This window comes from Oncorhynchus gorbuscha, linkage group LG25 (assembly GCF_021184085.1).
Source record: "Oncorhynchus gorbuscha isolate QuinsamMale2020 ecotype Even-year linkage group LG25, OgorEven_v1.0, whole genome shotgun sequence".
Taxonomy (NCBI): domain Eukaryota; kingdom Metazoa; phylum Chordata; class Actinopteri; order Salmoniformes; family Salmonidae; genus Oncorhynchus; species Oncorhynchus gorbuscha.
The window spans coordinates 50,231,755-50,252,842 of record NC_060197.1 but is presented as its reverse complement, the minus strand read 5'-3'; the positions used below and the strand labels follow the sequence as shown (position 1 = coordinate 50,252,842).

Sequence of the window (21,088 nt, the reverse complement as noted above, 5' to 3'; positions counted from 1 at the left end):
ACTGTAGCAACCTGTCCCCCTGCCCATCCATCCATCCATCCTCCACTGTAGAAACCTGTCCCCCTGCTCCATCCATCCTCCACTGTAGAAACCTGTCCCTCTACCCATCCATCCATCCTCCACTGTAGAAACCTGTCCCCCTGCTCCATCCATCCATCCTCCACTGTAGAAACCTGTCCCCCTGCTCCATCCATCCTCCACTGTAGAAACCTGTCCCCCTGCTCCATCCTCCACTGTAGAAACCTGTCCCCCTGCTCCATCCATCCTCCACTGTAGAAACCTGTCCCCCTGCTCCATCCATCCATCCTCCACTGTAGAAACCTGTCCCTCTACCCATCCATCCATCCTCCACTGTAGAAACCTGTCCCTCTGCCCATCCATCCATCCATCCTCCACTGTAGAAACCTGTCCCTCTACCCATCCATCCATCCTCCACTGTAGAAACCTGTCCCTCTACCCATCCATCCATCCTCCACTGTAGAAACCTGTCCCTCTGCCCCATCCATCCTCTCTTGTACTGCATCAACTGTTTCCTTTAGCTCGGTAGTTGTTGTTTTTATCGTGGAGACATCGGATGCCACATCCAACAAAATCACGTCCATCTCAAATAGATAAATAAATCTTTTCCCATTTGCTCAAATAGATCCTTCAGATTTACCCATTTCTCTGGGCGTGTTTATCCATGTCTTGGTGGAGGGATTCGGGAGGACTTGCTGTTCGTTTGCTAGTTGATGTGGCCTTCTGTGAATACCACGTGTTAGGCTTAAAGAAGTCGACCTTCCAATAATGTGGGACGTTTCAAAATGTAGATGATCTTTACATTAAACTGTACTTCAAGTCAATATATTAAGACAGAAATGTAAGTGTATGCGGGTATTAGGAGATCTCTAAAGTACTGCCATCAGTATTTACATGAGGGTGTTAGGAGATCTCTAAAGTACTGCCATCAGTATTTACATGAGGGTATTAGGAGATCTCTAAAGTACTGCCATCAGTATTTACATGAGGGTATTAGGAGATCTCTAAAGTACTGCCATCAGTATTTACATGAGGGTGTTAGGAGATCTCTAAAGTACTGCCATCAGTATTTACATGAGGGTATTAGGAGATCTCTAAAGTACTGCCATCAGTATTTACATGAGGGTATTAGGAGATCTCTAAAGTACTGCCATCAGTATTTACATGAGGGTATTAGGAGATCTCTAAAGTACTGCCATCAGTATTTACATGAGGGTATTAGGAGATCTCTAAAGTACTGCCATCAGTATTTACATGAGGGTATTAGGAGATCTCTAAAGTACTGCCATCAGTATTTACATGAGGGTATTAGGAGATCTCTAAAGTACTGCCATCAGTATTTACATGAGGGTGTTAGGAGATCTCTAAAGTACTGCCATCAGTATTTACATGAGGGTATTAGGAGATCTCTAAAGTACTGCCATCAGTATTTACATGAGGGTGTTAGGAGATCTCTAAAGTACTGCCATCAGTATTTACATGAGGGTATTAGGAGATCTCTAAAGTACTGCCATCAGTATTTACATGAGGGTATTAGGAGATCTCTAAAGTACTGCCATCAGTATTTACATGAGGGTATTAGGAGATCTCTAAAGTACTGCCATCAGTATTTACATGAGGGTATTAGGAGATCTCTAAAGTACTGCCATCAGTATTTACATGAGGGTATTAGGAGATCTCTAAAGTACTGCCATCAGTATTTACATGAGGGTATTAGGAGATCTCTAAAGTACTGCCATCAGTATTTACATGAGGGTGGCCCCCCAATGGTGGAACAAACTCCCTCACGACGCCAGGACAGCGGAGTCAATCACCACCTTCCGGAGACACCTGAAACCCCACCTCTTTAAGGAATACCTAGGATAGGTTAAGTTATCCCTCTCACCCCACCCCCCCTAAGTTTTAGATGCACTATTGTTAAGTGACTGTCCCACTGGATGTCATAAGGTGATTGCACCAATTTGTAAGTCGCTCTGGATAAGAGCGTCTGCTAAATGACTTAAATGTAATGTAATGTAATGGGTGTTAGGAGATCTCTAAAGTACTGCCATCAGTATTTACATGAGGGTATTAGGAGATCTCTAAAGTACTGCCATCAGTATTTACATGAGGGTATTAGGAGATCTCTAAAGTACTGCCATCAGTATTTACATGAGGGTGTTAGGAGATCTCTAAAGTACTGCCATCAGTATTTACATGAGGGTGTTAGGAGATCTCTAAAGTACTGCCATCAGTATTTACATGAGGGTATTAGGAGATCTCTAAAGTACTGCCATCAGTATTTACATGAGGGTATTAGGAGATCTCTAAAGTACTGCCATCAGTATTTACATGAGGGTATTAGGAGATCTCTAAAGTACTGCCATCAGTATTTACATGAGGGTATTAGGAGATCTCTAAAGTACTGCCATCAGTATTTACATGAGGGTATTAGGAGATCTCTAAAGTACTGCCATCAGTATTTACATGAGGGTGTTAGGAGATCTCTAAAGTACTGCCATCAGTATTTACATGAGGGTATTAGGAGATCTCTAAAGTACTGCCATCAGTATTTACATGAGGGTATTAGGAGATCTCTAAAGTACTGCCATCAGTATTTACATGAGGGTGTTAGGAGATCTCTAAAGTACTGCCATCAGTATTTACATGAGGGTATTAGGAGATCTCTAAAGTACTGCCATCAGTATTTACATGAGGGTATTAGGAGATCTCTAAAGTACTGCCATCAGTATTTACATGAGGGTATTAGGAGATCTCTAAAGTACTGCCATCAGTATTTACATGAGGGTATTAGGAGATCTCTAAAGTACTGCCATCAGTATTTACATGAGGGTATTAGGAGATCTCTAAAGTACTGCCATCAGTATTTACATGAGGGTATTAGGAGATCTCTAAAGTACTGCCATCAGTATTTACATGAGGGTATTAGGAGATCTCTAAAGTACTGCCATCAGTATTTACATGAGGGTATTAGGAGATCTCTAAAGTACTGCCATCAGTATTTACATGAGGGTATTAGGAGATCTCTAAAGTACTGCCATCAGTATTTACATGAGGGTATTAGGAGATCTCTAAAGTACTGCCATCAGTATTTACATGAGGGTATTAGGAGATCTCTAAAGTACTGCCATCAGTATTTACATGAGGGTGTTAGGAGATCTCTAAAGTACTGCCATCAGTATTTACATGAGGGTATTAGGAGATCTCTAAAGTACTGCCATCAGTATTTACATGAGGGTGTTAGGAGATCTCTAAAGTACTGCCATCAGTATTTACATGAGGGTATTAGGAGATCTCTAAAGTACTGCCATCAGTATTTACATGAGGGTGTTAGATCTCTAAAGTACTGCCATCAGTATTTACATGAGGGTGTTAGGAGATCTCTAAAGTACTGCCATCAGTATTTACACGAGGGTGTTAGATCTCTAAAGTACTGCCATCAGTATTTACATGAGGGTATTAGGAGATCTCTAAAGTACTGCCATCAGTATTTACATGAGGGTATTAGGAGATCTCTAAAGTACTGCCATCAGTATTTACACGAGGGTGTTAGATCTCTAAAGTACTGCCATCAGTATTTACATGAGGGTGTTAGGAGATCTCTAAAGTACTGCCATCAGTATTTACATGAGGGTATTAGGAGATCTCTAAAGTACTGCCATCAGTATTTACATGAGGGTATTAGGAGATCTCTAAAGTACTGCCATCAGTATTTACATGAGGGTATTAGGAGATCTCTAAAGTACTGCCATCAGTATTTACATGAGGGTATTAGGAGATCTCTAAAGTACTGCCATCAGTATTTACATGAGGGTATTAGGAGATCTCTAAAGTACTGCCATCAGTATTTACATGAGGGTATTAGGAGATCTCTAAAGTACTGCCATCAGTATTTACATGAGGGTATTAGGAGATCTCTAAAGTACTGCCATCAGTATTTACATGAGGGTGTTAGGAGATCTCTAAAGTACTGCCATCAGTATTTACATGAGGGTATTAGGAGATCTCTAAAGTACTGCCATCAGTATTTACATGAGGGTATTAGGAGATCTCTAAAGTACTGCCATCAGTATTTACATGAGGGTATTAGGAGATCTCTAAAGTACTGCCATCAGTTTTTACATGAGGGTATTAGGAGATCTCTAAAGTACTGCCATCAGTTTTTACATGAGGGTATTAGGAGATCTCTAAAGTACTCCCATCAGTATTTACATGAGGGTATTAGGAGATCTCTAAAGTACTGCCATCAGTATTTACATGAGGGTATTAGGAGATCTCTAAAGTACTGCCATCAGTATTTACATGAGGGTATTAGGAGATCTCTAAAGTACTGCCATCAGTATTTACATGAGGGTATTAGGAGATCTCTAAAGTACTGCCATCAGTATTTACATGAGGGTATTAGGAGATCTCTAAAGTACTGCCATCAGTATTTACATGAGGGTATTAGGAGATCTCTAAAGTACTGCCATCAGTATTTACATGAGGGTATTAGGAGATCTCTAAAGTACTGCCATCAGTATTTACATGAGGGTATTAGGAGATCTCTAAAGTACTGCCATCAGTATTTACATGAGGGTATTAGGAGATCTCTAAAGTACTGCCATCAGTATTTACATGAGGGTATTAGGAGATCTCTAAAGTACTGCCATCAGTATTTACATGAGGGTATTAGGAGATCTCTAAAGTACTGCCATCAGTATTTACATGAGGGTATTAGGAGATCTCTAAAGTACTGCCATCAGTATTTACATGAGGGTATTAGGAGATCTCTAAAGTACTGCCATCAGTATTTACATGAGGGTATTAGGAGATCTCTAAAGTACTGCCATCAGTATTTACATGAGGGTATTAGGAGATCTCTAAAGTACTGCCATCAGTATTTACATGAGGGTATTAGGAGATCTCTAAAGTACTGCCATCAGTATTTACATGAGGGTATTAGGAGATCTCTAAAGTACTGCCATCAGTATTTACATGAGGGTATTAGGAGATCTCTAAAGTACTGCCATCAGTATTTACATGAGGGTATTAGGAGATCTCTAAAGTACTGCCATCAGTATTTACATGAGGGTATTAGGAGATCTCTAAAGTACTGCCATCAGTATTTACATGAGGGTATTAGGAGATCTCTAAAGTACTGCCATCAGTATTTACATGAGGGTATTAGGAGATCTCTAAAGTACTGCCATCAGTATTTACATGAGGGTATTAGGAGATCTCTAAAGTACTGCCATCAGTATTTACATGAGGGTATTAGGAGATCTCTAAAGTACTGCCATCAGTTTTTACATGAGGGTATTAGGAGATCTCTAAAGTACTGCCATCAGTATTTACATGAGGGTATTAGGAGATCTCTAAAGTACTCCCATCAGTATTTACATGAGGGTATTAGGAGATCTCTAAAGTACTGCCATCAGTATTTACATGAGGGTATTAGGAGATCTCTAAAGTACTGCCATCAGTATTTACATGAGGGTATTAGGAGATCTCTAAAGTACTGCCATCAGTATTTACATGAGGGTATTAGGAGATCTCTAAAGTACTGCCATCAGTATTTACATGAGGGTATTAGGAGATCTCTAAAGTACTGCCATCAGTATTTACATGAGGGTATTAGGAGATCTCTAAAGTACTGCCATCAGTATTTACATGAGGGTATTAGGAGATCTCTAAAGTACTGCCATCAGTATTTACATGAGGGTATTAGGAGATCTCTAAAGTACTGCCATCAGTATTTACATGAGGGTATTAGGAGATCTCTAAAGTACTGCCATCAGTATTTACATGAGGGTATTAGGAGATCTCTAAAGTACTGCCATCAGTATTTACATGAGGGTATTAGGAGATCTCTAAAGTACTGCCATCAGTATTTACATGAGGGTATTATGAGATCTCTAAAGTACTGCCATCAGTATTTACATGAGGGTATTAGGAGATCTCTAAAGTACTGCCATCAGTATTTACATGAGGGTATTAGGAGATCTCTAAAGTACTGCCATCAGTATTTACATGAGGGTATTAGGAGATCTCTAAAGTACTGCCATCAGTATTTACATGAGGGTATTAGGAGATCTCTAAAGTACTGCCATCAGTATTTACATGAGGGTGTTAGATCTCTAAAGTACTGCCATCAGTATTTACATGAGGGTGTTAGATCTCTAAAGTACTGCCATCAGTATTTACATGAGGGTGTTAGGAGATCTCTAAAGTACTGCCATCAGTATTTACATGAGGGTGTTAGATCTCTAAAGTACTGCCATCAGTATTTACATGAGGGTGTTAGGAGATCTCTAAAGTACTGCCATCAGTATTTACATGAGGGTGTTAGATCTCTAAAGTACTGCCATCAGTATTTACATGAGGGTGTTAGGAGATCTCTAAAGTACTGCCATCAGTATTTACATGAGGGTGTTAGATCTCTAAAGTACTGCCATCAGTATTTACATGAGGGTGTTAGGAGATCTCTAAAGTACTGCCATCAGTATTTACATGAGGGTGTTAGGAGATCTCTAAAGTACTGCCATCAGTATTTACATGAGGGTGTTAGATCTCTAAAGTACTGCCATCAGTATTTACATGAGGGTATTAGGAGATCTCTAAAGTACTGCCATCAGTATTTACATGAGGGTATTAGGAGATCTCTAAAGTACTGCCATCAGTATTTACATGAGGGTATTAGGAGATCTCTAAAGTACTGCCATCAGTATTTACATGAGGGTATTAGGAGATCTCTAAAGTACTGCCATCAGTATTTACATGAGGGTGTTAGATCTCTAAAGTACTGGCATCAGTATTTACATGAGGGTGTTAGATCTCTAAAGTACTGCCATCAGTATTTACATGAGGGTATTAGGAGATCTCTAAAGTACTGCCATCAGTATTTACATGAGGGTGTTAGATCTCTAAAGTACTGCCATCAGTATTTACATGAGGGTGTTAGGAGATCTCTAAAGTACTGCCATCAGTATTTACATGAGGGTATTAGGAGATCTCTAAAGTACTGCCATCAGTATTTACATGAGGGTGTTAGATCTCTAAAGTACTGCCATCAGTATTTACATGAGGGTGTTAGATCTCTAAAGTACTGCCATCAGTATTTACATGAGGGTGTTAGGAGATCTCTAAAGTACTGCCATCAGTATTTACATGAGGGTGTTAGATCTCTAAAGTACTGCCATCAGTATTTACATGAGGGTGTTAGGAGATCTCTAAAGTACTGCCATCAGTATTTACATGAGGGTGTTAGATCTCTAAAGTACTGCCATCAGTATTTACATGAGGGTGTTAGGAGATCTCTAAAGTACTGCCATCAGTATTTACATGAGGGTATTAGGAGATCTCTAAAGTACTGCCATCAGTATTTACATGAGGGTGTTAGATCTCTAAAGTACTGCCATCAGTATTTACATGAGGGTGTTAGATCTCTAAAGTACTGCCATCAGTATTTACATGAGGGTGTTAGGAGATCTCTAAAGTACTGCCATCAGTATTTACATGAGGGTGTTAGATCTCTAAAGTACTGCCATCTTTTTCGGTGTCCAACATGACTCTGGTTTGTTTTTGCTCAATTTCAATCGTGCTTCTTTTGCCGTTTGCCTGAATATATAGTTGATGTTTTGTACTGATTGATGCCTTCTTGACTGAGTGAATGTGCTATCTAAAAAGTTATCTAAGACTGTTTGGATATTTTGGTTCCAGGTTGCTTTCTGGTATTTCTCTGTGCTGTTTTGGGCCCATCTGTATGAATGTCTGATGTTGTACAGCTGACTGGGCTGTGAATGTGTGGTTGTTTCCATGTCTGTTCTTTTGAGGAACAACGTAATTCGGCTGTGATCAGATGTTTTTATTGACAGAGCTGTATTTCTGTGATAGTTCCTCTCTGTAGCCTGTGGGACAGTGAGTGACAGCGTCAGCCGTACACCTCCTGCAGAATGATGACGTCAACATCTTGACCATTTTCTCGTAAACTCCAGTGCTGAACTCTTCAGTCCAAAGGTTGATGAGTTTAGGCCCTGGATGTTCCACATGTTAACTGATAGTGATTTCATGTTGCAGAGTCAGCCGTACACCTCCTGCAGAATGATGACGTCAACATCTTGACCATTTTCTCGTAAACTCCAGTGCTGAACTCTTCAGTCCAAAGGTTGATGAGTTTAGGCCCTGGATGTTCCACATGTTAACTGATAGTGATTTCATGTTGCAGAAAGAAAGAATAGCAGTGAGAAAGACAGTAACTACTGAGTTGTTAAGAGTGATCAACAGGACAGTCCAAAATATACTAACTGCTGAGTGATCAGCTGAGTGCTGCTGAGTGATCAACAGGAGTAGGGGTTAGAGAGTAGGGTCTAGAGAGTAGGGTCTAGAGAGTAGAGAGTAGGAGCTAGAGATTAGGGGCTAGAGAGTAGAGAGTAGGAGCTAGAGAGTAGAGAGTAGGAGCTAGAGATTAGGGGCTAGAGAGTAGGAGCTAGAGATTAGTGGCTAGAGATTAGGGGCTAAAGAGTAGGAGTTAGAGAGTAGAGAGTAGGAGCTAGAGATTAGGGGCTAGAGAGTAGAGAGTAGGAGCTAGAGATTAGGGGCTAGAGAGTAGGAGCTAGAGATTAGGGGCTAGAGAGTAGGAGCTAGAGAGTAGGGGGTAGAGAGTAGGGGGTAGAGAGTAGGGGCTAGAGAGTAGGGGCTAGAGAGTAGGAGCTAGAGATTAGGGGCTAGAGAGTAGGGGCTAGAGAGTAGGGGCTAGAGAGTAGTGGTTAGAGATTAGGGACTAGAGAGTAGGAGCTAGAGATTAGGGACTAGAGAGTAGGGGCTAGAGAGTAGGGGCTAGAGAGTAGGGGCTAGAGAGTAGGGGCTAGAGATTAGGGGCTAGAGAGTAGGGGCTAGAGAGTAGAGATTAGGGGCTAGAGAGTAGAGAGTAGGAGCTAGAGATTAGGGGGTAGAGAGTAGGAGCTAGAGAGTAGGGGTTAGAGAGTAGAGAGTAGGGGTTAGAGAGTAGAGAGTAGGGGCTAGAGAGTAGAGAGTAGGGGTTAGAGAGTAGAGAGTAGGGGTTAGAGAGTAGGGTCTAGAGAGTAGAGAGTAGGAGCTAGAGATTAGGGGCTAGAGAGTAGAGAGTAGGAGCTAGAGAGTAGAGAGTAGGAGCTAGAGATTAGGGGCTAGAGAGTAGGAGCTAGAGAGTAGGGGCTAGAGATTAGGGGCTAGAGAGTAGGAGCTAGAGATTAGGGGCTAGAGAGTAGGAGCTAGAGATTAGGGGCTAGAGAGTAGGAGCTAGAGAGTAGGGGCTAGAGAGTAGGAGCTAGAGATTAGGGGCTAGAGAGTAGGGGCTAGAGAGTAGTGGTTAGAGATTAGGGACTAGAGAGTAGGAGCTAGAGATTAGGGACTAGAGAGTAGGGGCTAGAGAGTAGGGGCTAGAGAGTAGGGGCTAGAGATTAGGGGCTAGAGAGTAGGGGCTAGAGAGTAGAGATTAGGGGCTAGAGAGTAGAGAGTAGGAGCTAGAGATTAGGGGGTAGAGAGTAGGAGCTAGAGAGTAGGGGTTAGAGAGTAGAGAGTAGGGGTTAGAGAGTAGAGAGTAGGGGCTAGAGAGTAGAGAGTAGGGGTTAGAGAGTAGAGAGTAGTGGTTAGAGAGTAGAGAGTAGGGGTTAGAGAGTAGGGGCTAGAGAGTAGGGGTTAGGGAGTAGAGAGTAGGGGTTAGAGAGTAGAGAGTAGGGGCTAGAGAGTAGAGGCTAGAGAGTAGAGAGTAGGGGCTAGAGAGTAGAGAGTAGGGGCTAGAGTGTAGAGAGTAGGGGCTAGAGTGTAGAGAGTAGGGGCTAGAGTGTAGAGAGTAGGGGCTAGAGAGTAGAGAGTAGGGGCTAGAGAGTAGAGAGTAGGGGCTAGAGAGTAGAGAGTAGGGAGTAGAGAGTAGGGGCTAGAGAGTAGAGGTTAGAGAGTAGAGAGTAGTGGTTAGAGAGTAGAGAGTAGGGGTTAGAGAGTAGAGAGTAGGGGCTAGAGAGTAGGGGCTAGAGAGTAGAGAGTAGGGGTTAGAGAGTAGAGAGTAGGGGCTAGAGAGTAGAGAGTAGGGGCTAGAGAGTAGAGAGTAGGGGCTAGAGAGTAGGGGTTAGAGAGTAGAGGTTAGAGAGTAGAGAGTAGGGGCTAGAGAGTAGAGAGTAGGGGCTAGAGAGTAGAGAGTAGGGACTAGAGAGTAGGGGGCTAGAGAGTAGAGAGTAGGGGTTAGGGAGTAGAGAGTAGAGAGTAGGGGTTAGGGAGTAGAGTAGAGAGTAGGGGCTAGAGAGTAGAGAGTAGGGGCTAGAGAGTAGAGAGTAGGGGCTAGAGAGTAGAGAGTAGGGGCTAGAGAGTAGAGAGTAGGGGTTAGAGTGTAGAGAGTAGAGAGTATGGGCTAGAGAGTAGGGGTTAAAGAGTAGAGAGTAGGGGTTAGAGAGTAGAGAGTAGAGAGTAGGGGTTAGAGAGTAGAGAGTAGGGGTTAGAGAGTAGAGAGTAGAGAGTAGGGGTTAGAGTGTAGAGAGTAGAGAGTAGGGGCTAGAGAGTAGGGGTTAGAGAGTAGAGAGTAGGGGTTAGAGAGTAGAGAGTAGGGGTTAGAGAGTAGGGGTTAGAGAGTAGAGAGTAGGGGCTAGAGAGTAAGACCCAGTGCACAGGCCCCACCCACCACCTGAGCTTTGCCACCTCCATCAGGCTGGACCGGCCCCAGCCTACTACCCCACACCAGACCAGAGAGGACAACCCAGGGCCCAGAACTGGCTCCCCTCCACTCCACAGGGCCCAACAGCAGGAGCAGCGCAGCTGAGGGGAGGTCCTCAGAGGACAGGAGGATTGAGTGAGATTCAACAGCTCCTCCAATACATCTGCACTAAACACAGACACAGCTATTGTGCTAAAATACATTATTTCTACTGTCCTGTAGAAACAACTCAGTAGTTAGGAGTTACTGTATTTAGGGCTGTCCTCTTTATTGCACTCTGAATAACTCAGTAGTTACTGTATTTTGGACTGTCTTGTTTATCTCTCTGAACAACTCAGTAGTTACTGTATTTTGGACTGTCTTGTTTATCTCTCTGAACAACTCAGTAGTTACTGTATTTTGGACTGTCTTGTTTATCTCGCTGAACAACTCAGTAGTTACTGTATTTTAGACTGTTTGTTTATCTCTCTGAACAGCTCAGTAGTTACTGTATTTTGGACTGTCTTGTTTATCTCTATCTCTCTGAACAACTCAGTAGTTACTGTATTTTGGACTGTCTTGTTTATCTCTATGAACAACTCGGTAGTTACTGTATTTTGGACTGTCTTGTTTATCTCTCTCTCTGAACAACTCAGTAGTTACTGTATTTTGGACTGTGCTGTTTATCTCTCTGAACAGCTCAGTAGTTACTGTATTTTGGACTGTCGTGTTTATCTTTATCTCTCTGAACAACTCAGTAGTTACTGTATTTTGGACTGTCTTGTTTATCTCTCTCTCTGAACAACTCAGTAGTTACTGTATTTTGGACTGTGCTGTTTATCTCTCTGAACAACTCAGTAGTTACTGTATTTTGGACTGTGCTGTTTATCTCTCTGAACAACTCAGTAGTTACTGTATTTTGTCCAGTCTGGTAGAGGTCTGGTGTGGGGTAGTAGACTGGGCCCGGGCCAGTCTGGTAGAGGTGGGGGTCTGGTGTGGGGTAGTAGACTGGGCCCGGTCCAGTCTGGTAGAGGTGGGGGTCTGGTGTGGGGTAGTAGACTGGGCCCGGTCCAGTCTGGTAGAGGTGGGGGTCTGGTGTGGGGTAGTAGACTGGGCCCGGTCCAGTCTGGTAGAGGTGGGGGTCTGGTGTGGGGTAGTAGACTGGGCCCAGGCCAGTCTGGTAGAGGTGGGGGTCTGGTGTGGGGTAGTAGACTGGGCCCGGTCCAGTCTGGTAGAGGTGGTGGTGTTTGTCTACCAAGTGCCACGTCCTTTAGAGACTTGGCAAACATCCCTACTGTCTCCTTCCTCAGGTGGGAGTGGTCGTGCAGATGCTCTGGGGTGATTGTTGGGTGGTGAGCAACGTGTACGTTCGGGAGTAGGCCACACCCTCTGGTGATGTCAGCGTTGACATTCTGAATGGGGATGAAAGTCTTTGCAGGGCAGCAGAGTGGAGACGGTGATGTGGGAGTTGGGGAACCGCCCAGAGGCCCTCTCTGCTACTCTGTTGACCAGGATGCCTCCTCTCTCCTGCTCCTCTCGCAGGTTGTTGGTGCCGGTGTGAATAATAATGTGGCCTGCTGTGCCAAAGTCAGGCTGGGACAGGATGTGGAGTGCATCCTGTGTTTTTTGGGACACCTCGTGGCGGGAGAATAGTTTTTCCTCTATGAATTTCCCATTTGAATCAATGAGGATGGTCACATCAGTGGGTTTACGATCTGTGGTTGGGGTACACAGGGTCTGTGTACATGGAGGGGTGTCTGTGGTTGGGGTACACAGGGTCTGTGTACATGGAGGGGTGTCTGTGGTTGGGGTACACAGGGTCTGTGTACATGGAGGGGTGTCTGGTTGGGGTACACAGGGTCTGTGTACATGGAGGGGTGTCTGTGGTTGGGGTACACAGGGTCTGTGTACATGGAGGGGTGTCTGTGGTTGGGGTACACAGGGTCTGTGTACATGGAGGGGTGTCTGTGGTTGGGGTACACAGGGTCTGTGTACATGGAGGGGTGTCTGTGGTTGGGGTACACAGGGTCTGTGTACATGGAGGGGTGTCTGGTTGGGGTACACAGGGTCTGTGTACATGGAGGGGTGTCTGTGGTTGGGGTACACAGGGTCTGTGTACATGGAGGGGTGTCTGTGGTTGGGGTACACAGGGTCTGTGTACATGGAGGGGTGTCTGTGGTTGGGGTACACAGGGTCTGTGTACATGGAGGGGTGTCTGTGGTTGGGGTACACAGGGTCTGTGTACATGGAGGGGTGTCTGTGGTTGGGGTACACAGGGTCTGTGTACATGGAGGGGTGTCTGGTTGGGGTACACAGGGTCTGTGTACATGGAGGGGTGTCTGTGGTTGGGGTACACAGGGTCTGTGTACATGGAGGGGTGTCTGTGGTTGGGGTACACAGGGTCTGTGTACATGGAGGGGGGGCTGCTCCTTCAGCTCAGTAACCCATACCTCTAACAGAGCCAGCCTGTCTCTCAGCAGTCTGGAGGTGGTCATGACTCTGGTGTTGGTAGGCAGGCATGGGGGAGGACAGACCTGTTGTGTGGGTCTGGGTTGCTGCCGGTAGAGGTCGGGGTGCTGAGGGGAGAGGTCGGGGTGCTGAGGGGAGAGGTCGGGGTGCTGAGGGGAGAGGTCGGGGTGCTGAGGGGAGAGGTCGGGGTGCTGTCGTTTTTGGTTTCCTCCATCTAACCCAGGGTGGGGAAGTCCTGCACAACACAGCTGAGTGCAGCCCCACTGCCCTGGCTGGAATGCCTGGTTACAGTAGTGTGGTCTGTGTCAAATATCAGGTTTGTAACAGTCCTGTTGTGTGAGCAGTCAGCAAACTGGGTTCTCCCTCTGAACTCTGTTGTTGACGGTGATTCTTCCTTTCTCTGAGTCTCTGTCTCTGCTAGCGCTGCTAGCCGCCTCAGTGGCCACGTTGCGATGGTTACTACCAGTAAAACAGTTGGAGCTAGCCAGTAGGCTAATTGACAATATGAATGTAGCTATCTGGACAGGTCTTTTAACTCTGTCAATCCTTTCCTCCTGTATTGATCTTCAATTGTACCATTTGACTAATTTCATCTCGTTAATTTCACTCTAGACAAACATAAAGTTAGAGTTTTTCTTCTGCGTTACTGCCTCTATCTCTCTCAATCAGATAGTGTTACAGAGCTCTGTAATGTTTATTTCCATCAAGTCTGTTTACTTCTCTGATATATACTGACACCCTATCCCAAATCTACCTCCTGACCCCTACTCTCTAACCCCTACTCTCTAACCCCTACTCTCTAACCCCTACTCTCTACTCTCTAACCACTATTCTCTAACCCCTACTCTCTAACCCCTACTCTCTAACCCCTACTCTCTACTCTCTAACCCCTACTCTCTAACCCCTACTCTCTACTCTCTAACCCCTACTCTCTAACCCCTACTCTCTAACCCCTACTCTCTAACCCCTACTCTCCAACCCCAACTCTCTAACCCCTACTCTCTAACCCCTACTCTCCAACCCCTACTCTCTAACCTCTACTCTCTAACCTCTACTCTCTAACCTCTACTCTCTAACCCCTACTCTCTACTCTCTAACCTCTACTCTCTAACCCCTAATCTCTACTCTCTAACCCCTACTCTCCAACCCCTACTCTCCAACCCCTACTCTCCAACCCCTACTCTCTAACCCCTACTCTCTAACCCCTACTATCTAACTCCTACACTCCAACCCCTACTCTCTAACCCCTACTCTCTACTCTCTAACCCCTACTCTCTAACCCCTACTCTCTACACTCTAACCCCTACTCTCTAACCCCTAATCTCTACTCTCTAACCCCTACTCTCTACTCTCTAACCCCTACTCTCTAACCGTTACTCTCTATTCTCTAACCCGTACTCTCCAACCCCTACTCTCTAACCCCTACTCTCTACTCCTCTAACCCCTACTCTCTAACCGTTACTCTCTACTCTCTAACCCCTAATGTCCAACCACTACTCTCTAACCCCTACTCTCTAACCCCTACTCTCTACTCCCTACTCTCTAACCCCTACTCTCTACTCTCTAACCCCTACTCTCTACTCTCCAACCCCTACTCTCCAACCCCTACTCTCTAACCCCTACTCTCTAACCCCTACTATCTAACTCCTACACTCCAACCCCTACTCTCTAACCCCTACTCTCTACTCTCTAACCCCTACTCTCTACACTCTAACCCCTACTCTCTAACCCCTACTCTCTACTCTCTAACCCCTACTCTCTACTCTCTAACCCCTACTCTCTAACCGTTACTCTCTACTCTCTAACCCCTAATCTCCAACCACTACTCTCTAACCCCTACTCTCTAACTCCTACACTCCAACCCCTACACTCCAACCCCTACTCTCTAACCCCTACTCTCTAACTCCTACACTCCAACCCCTACTCTCCAACCCCTACTCTCTAACCCCTACTCTCTACTCCTCTAACCCCTACTCTCTAACCGTTACTCTCTACTCTCTAACCCCTACTCTCTACTCTCTAACCCCTAATGTCCAACCACTACTCTCTAACCCCTACTCTCTAACCCCTACTCTCTACTCCCTACTCTCTAACCCCTACTCTCTACTCTCTAACCCCTACTCTCTACTCTCTAACCCCTACTCTCTACTCTCTAACCCCTACTCTCTACTCTCTAACCCCTACTCCCTAACCCTTACTCTCTACTCTCTAACCCCTACTCTCTAACCCCTACTCTAACCCCTACTCTCTACTCTCTAACCCCTACTCTCTACTCTCTAACCCCTACTCTCTACTCTCTAACCCCTACTCTCTACTCTCTAACCCCTACTCTCTACTCTCTAACCCCTACTCCCTAACCCTTACTCTCTACACTCTAACCCCTACTCTCTACTCTCTAACCCCTACTCTCTACTCTCCAACCCCTACTCTCCAACCCCTACTCTCTAACCCCTACTCTCTAACTCCTACACTCCAACCCCTAATCTCCAACAACTACTCTCTAACCCCTACTCTCTAGTCTCTAACCCCTACTCTCTAACTCCTACACTCCAATCCCTAATGTCCAACCACTACTCTCTAACCCCTACTCTCTAACTCCTACACTCTAACTCCTAATCTCTAACCCCTACTCTCTACTCTCTAACCCCTAATCTCCAACCCCGCCTCTCTAACCCCTACTCTCTACTCTCTAACTCCTACACTCCAACCCCTAATCTCTAACCCCTACTCTCTACTCTCTAACCCCTAATCTCCAACCCCTACTCTCTAACCCCTGCTCTCTACTCTCTAACCCCTACTCTCTACTCTCTAACCCCTACTCTCCAACCCCTACTCTCCAACCCCAACTCTCTAACCTCTACTCTCTAACCCCTAATCTCTACTCTCTAACCCCTACTCTCCAACCCCTACTCTCCAACCCCTACTCTCCAACCACTACTCTCTACTCTCTAGCCCTTACTCTCTAACCCCCACTCTCTACTCTCTAACCCCTACTCTCTACTCCTTAACCACTACTCTCTACTCTCTAACCCCAACTCTCTACTCTCTAACCCCTACTCTCTACTCTCTAACCCCTACTCTCTAACTCCTACTCTCTACTCTCTAACCCCTACTCTCTGCTCTCTAACCCCTACTCTCTAACCCCTACTCTCTGCTCTCTAACCCCTACTCTCTAGCCACTACTCTCTACTCTCTAACCCCTACTCTCTAACCCCTACTCTCTACACTCTAACCCCTACTCTCTACACTCTAACCCCTACTCTCTACTCTCTAACCCCTACTCTCTAACCCCTACTCTCTAGCCCCTACTCTCTACACTCTAACCCCTACTCTCTAAACCCTACTCTCTACTCTCTTACCCCTACTCTCTAACCCCTACTCTCTACTCTCTAACCCCTACTCTCTACTCTCTAACCCCTACTCTCTACTCTCTAACCCCGACTCTCTACTCTCTAACCCCTACTCTCTACTCTCTAACCCCGACTCTCTACTCTCTAACCCCTACTCTCTACTCTCTAACCCCTACTCTCTACTCTCTAACCCCTACTCTCTAACCCCTAACCCCTACTCTCTACTCCCTAACCCCTACTCTCTACTCTCTAACCCCTACTCTCTAACCCCTACTCACTACTCTCTAACCCCTACTATCTACTCTCTAATCCCTACTCTCTACTCTCTAACCCCTACTCTCTACTCTCTAACCCCTACTCTCTAACCCCTACTCTCTAACCTCTACTCTCTAACCCCTACTCACTACTCTCTAACCCCTACTATCTACTCTCTAACCCCTACTCTCTACTCTCTAACCCCTACTCTCTAACCCCTACTATCTAACCTCTACTCTCTAACCCCTACTCTCTACTCTCTAACCCCTACTCTCTAACCCCTACTCTCTACTCTCTAACCCCTACTCTCTAACCCCTACTCTCTACTCTCTAACCCCTACTCTCTACTCTCTAACCCCTACTCTCTAACCCCTACTCACTACTCTCTAACCCCTACTCTCTAACCCCTACTCACTACTCTCTAACCCCTACTATCTACTCTCTAATCCCTACTCTCTACTCTCTAACCCCTACTCTCTACTCTCTAACCCCTACTCTCTAACCTCTACTCTCTAACCCCTACTCTCTACTCTCTAACCCCTACTCTCTAACCCCTACTCTCTACTCTCTAACCCCTACTCTCTACTCTCCAACCCCTACTCTCTACTCTCTAACCCCTACTCTCTAACCCCTACTCTCTACTCTCTAACCCCTACTCTCTACTCTCTAACCCCTACTCTCTACTCTCTAACCTCTACTCTCTAACTCCTACTCTCTAACCTCTACTCTCTAACCCCTACTCTCTACTCTCTAACCCCTACTCTCTAACCCCTACTCTCTACTCTCTAACCCCTACTCTCTAACCCCTACTCTCTACTCTCTAACTCCTACTCTCTACTCTCTAACCCCTACTCTCTACTCTCTAACCTCTACTCTCTAACTCCTACTCTCTACACTCTAACCCCTACTCTCTAACCCCTACGCTCTAACCCCTACTCTCTACTCTCTAACTCCTACTCTCTACTCTCTACACTCTAACCCCTACTCTCGAACCCCTACTCTCTAACCCCTACTCTCTACTCTCTAACCCCTACTCTCTACTCTCTAACCCCTACTCTCTACACTCTAACCCCTACTCTAACCCCTACTCTCTACTCTCTAACCCCTACTCTAACCCCTACTCTCTACTCTCCAACCCCTACTCTCCAACCCCTACTCTCTAACCCCTACTCTCTAACTCCTACACTCCAACCCCTAATCTCCAACAACTACTCTCTAACCCCTACTCTCTAGTCTCTAACCCCTACTCTCTAACTCCTACACTCCAATCCCTAATGTCCAACCACTACTCTCTAACCCCTACTCTCTAACTCCTACACTCTAACTCCTAATCTCTAACCCCTACTCTCTACTCTCTAACCCCTAATCTCCAACCCCGCCTCTCTAACCCCTACTCTCTACTCTCTAACCCCTACTCTCTACTCTCTAACCCCTACTCTCCAACCCCTACTCTCCAACCCCAACTCTCTAACCTCTACTCTCTAACCCCTAATCTCTACTCTCTAACCCCTACTCTCCAACCCCTACTCTCCAACCCCTACTCTCCAACCACTACTCTCTACTCTCTAGCCCTTACTCTCTAACCCCCACTCTCTACTCTCTAACCCCTACTCTCTACTCCTTAACCACTACTCTCTACTCTCTAACCCCAACTCTCTACTCTCTAACCCCTACTCTCTACTCTCTAACCCCTACTCTCTAACTCCTACTCTCTACTCTCTAACCCCTACTCTCAGCTCTCTAACCCCTACTCTCTAACCCCTACTCTCTGCTCTCTAACCCCTACTCTCTAGCCACTACTCTCTACTCTCTAACCCCTACTCTCTAACCCCTACTCTCTACACTCTAACCCCTACTCTCTACACTCTAACCCCTACTCTCTACTCTCTAACCCTACTCTCTAACCCCTACTCTCTAGCCCCTACTCTCTACACTCTAACCCCTACTCTCTAAACCCTACTCTCTACTCTCTTACCCCTACTCTCTAACCCCTACTCTCTACTCTCTAACCCCTACTCTCTACTCTCTAACCCCTACTCTCTACTCTCTAACCCCGACTCTCTACTCTCTAACCCCTACTCTCTACTCTCTAACCCCTACTCTCTACTCTCTAACCCCTACTCTCTAACCCCTAACCCCTACTCTCTACTCTCTAACCCCTACTCTCTACTCTCTAACCCCTACTCTCTAACCCCTACTCACTACTCTCTAACCCCTACTCTCTAACCCCTACTCACTACTCTCTAACCCCTACTATCTACTCTCTAATCCCTACTCTCTACTCTCTAACCCCTACTCTCTACTCTCTAACCCCCTACTCTCTAACCCCTACTCTCTAACCTCTACTCTCTAACCCCTACTCACTACTCTCTAACCCCTACTATCTACTCTCTAACCCCTACTCTCTACTCTCTAACCCCTACTCTCTAACCCCTACTATCTAACCTCTACTCTCTAACCCCTACTCTCTACTCTCTAACCCCTACTCTCTAACCCCTACTCTCTACTCTCTAACCCCTACTCTCTAACCCCTACTCTCTACTCTCTAACCCCTACTCTCTACTCTCTAACCCCTACTCTCTAACCCCTACTCACTACTCTCTAACCCCTACTCTCTAACCCCTACTCACTACTCTCTAACCCCTACTATCTACTCTCTAATCCCTACTCTCTACTCTCTAACCCCTACTCTCTACTCTCTAACCCCTACTCTCTAACCCCTACTCTCTAACCTCTACTCTCTAACCCCTACTCTCTACTCTCTAACCCCTACTCTCTAACCCCTACTCTCTACTCTCTAACCCCTACTCTCTACTCTCCAACCCCTACTCTCTACTCTCTAACCCCTACTCTCTAACCCCTACTCTCTACTCTCTAACCCCTACTCTCTACTCTCTAACCCCTACTCTCTACTCTCTAACCTCTACTCTCTAACTCCTACTCTCTAACCTCTACTCTCTAACCCCTACTCTCTACTCTCTAACCCCTACTCTCTAACCCCTACTCTCTACTCTCTAACCCCTACTCTCTAACCCCTACTCTCTACTCTCTAACTCCTACTCTCTACTCTCTAACCCCTACTCTCTACTCTCTAACCTCTACTCTCTAACTCCTACTCTCTACACTCTAACCCCTACTCTCTAACCCCTACGCTCTAACCCCTACTCTCTACTCTCTAACTCCTACTCTCTACTCTCTACACTCTAACCCCTACTCTCGAACCCCTACTCTCTAACCCCTACTCTCTACTCTCTAACCCCTACTCTCTACTCTCTAACCCCTACTCTCTACACTCTAACCCCTACTCTAACCCCTACTCTCTACTCTCTAACCCCTACTCTAACCCCTACTCTCTACTCTCTAACCCCTACTCTCTACTCTCTAACCCCTACTCTAACCCCTACTCTAACCCCTACTCTCTACTCTCTAACCCCTACTCTCTACACTCTAACCCCTACTCTAACCCCTACTCTCTACTCTCTAACCCCTACTCTAACCCCTACTCTCTACTCTCTAACCCCTACTCTCTACTCTCTAACCCCTACTCTCTACACTCTAACCCCTACTCTAACCCCTACTCTCTACTCTCTAACCCCTACTCTCTACTCTCTAACCCCTACTCTCTACTCTCTAACCCCTACTCTCTACTCTCTAACCCCTACTCTCTACTCTCTAACCCCTACTCTCTACTCTCTAACCCCTACTCTAACCCCTACTCTAACCCCTACTCTCTACTCTCTAACCCCTACTCTCTACACTCTAACCCCTACTCTAACCCCTACTCTCTACTCTCTAACCCCTACTCTAACCCCTACTCTCTACTCTCTAACCCCTACTCTCTACTCTCTAATCCCTACTCTCTACACTCTAACCCCTACTCTAACCCCTACTCTCTACTCTCTAACCCCTACTCTCTACACTCTAACCCCTACTCTCTACACTCTAACCCCTACTCTCTACTCTCTAACCCCTACTCTAACCCCTACTCTCTACTCTCTAACCCCTACTCTCTACTCTCTAACCCCTACTCTCTACACTCTAACCCCTACTCTAACCCCTACTCTCTACTCTCTAACCCCTACTCTCTACTCTCTAACCCCTACTCTCTACTCTCTAACCCCTACTCTCTACACTCTAACCCCTACTCTAACCCCTACTCTCTACTCTCTAGCCCCTACTCTCTACTCTCTAACCCCTACTCTCTACTCTCTAACCCCTACTCTCTACTCTCTAACCCCTACTCTCTACTCTCTAACCCCTACTCTCTACACTCTAACCCCTACTCTCTACTCTCTAACCCCTACTCTCTACTCTCTAACCCCTACTCTCTACTCTCTAACCCCTACTCTCTACT

General features: G+C 45.6%; 1 protein-coding gene across 6 annotated transcripts in view; it reads left to right on the top strand.

Annotated features, from left to right (window-relative positions):
• The window catches only part of mepceb (methylphosphate capping enzyme b), a 39,603-nt gene that overhangs the window by 14,612 nt on the left and 3,903 nt on the right, over positions 1–21,088 (top strand). The gene's annotated exons all lie outside the window — the stretch shown is intronic.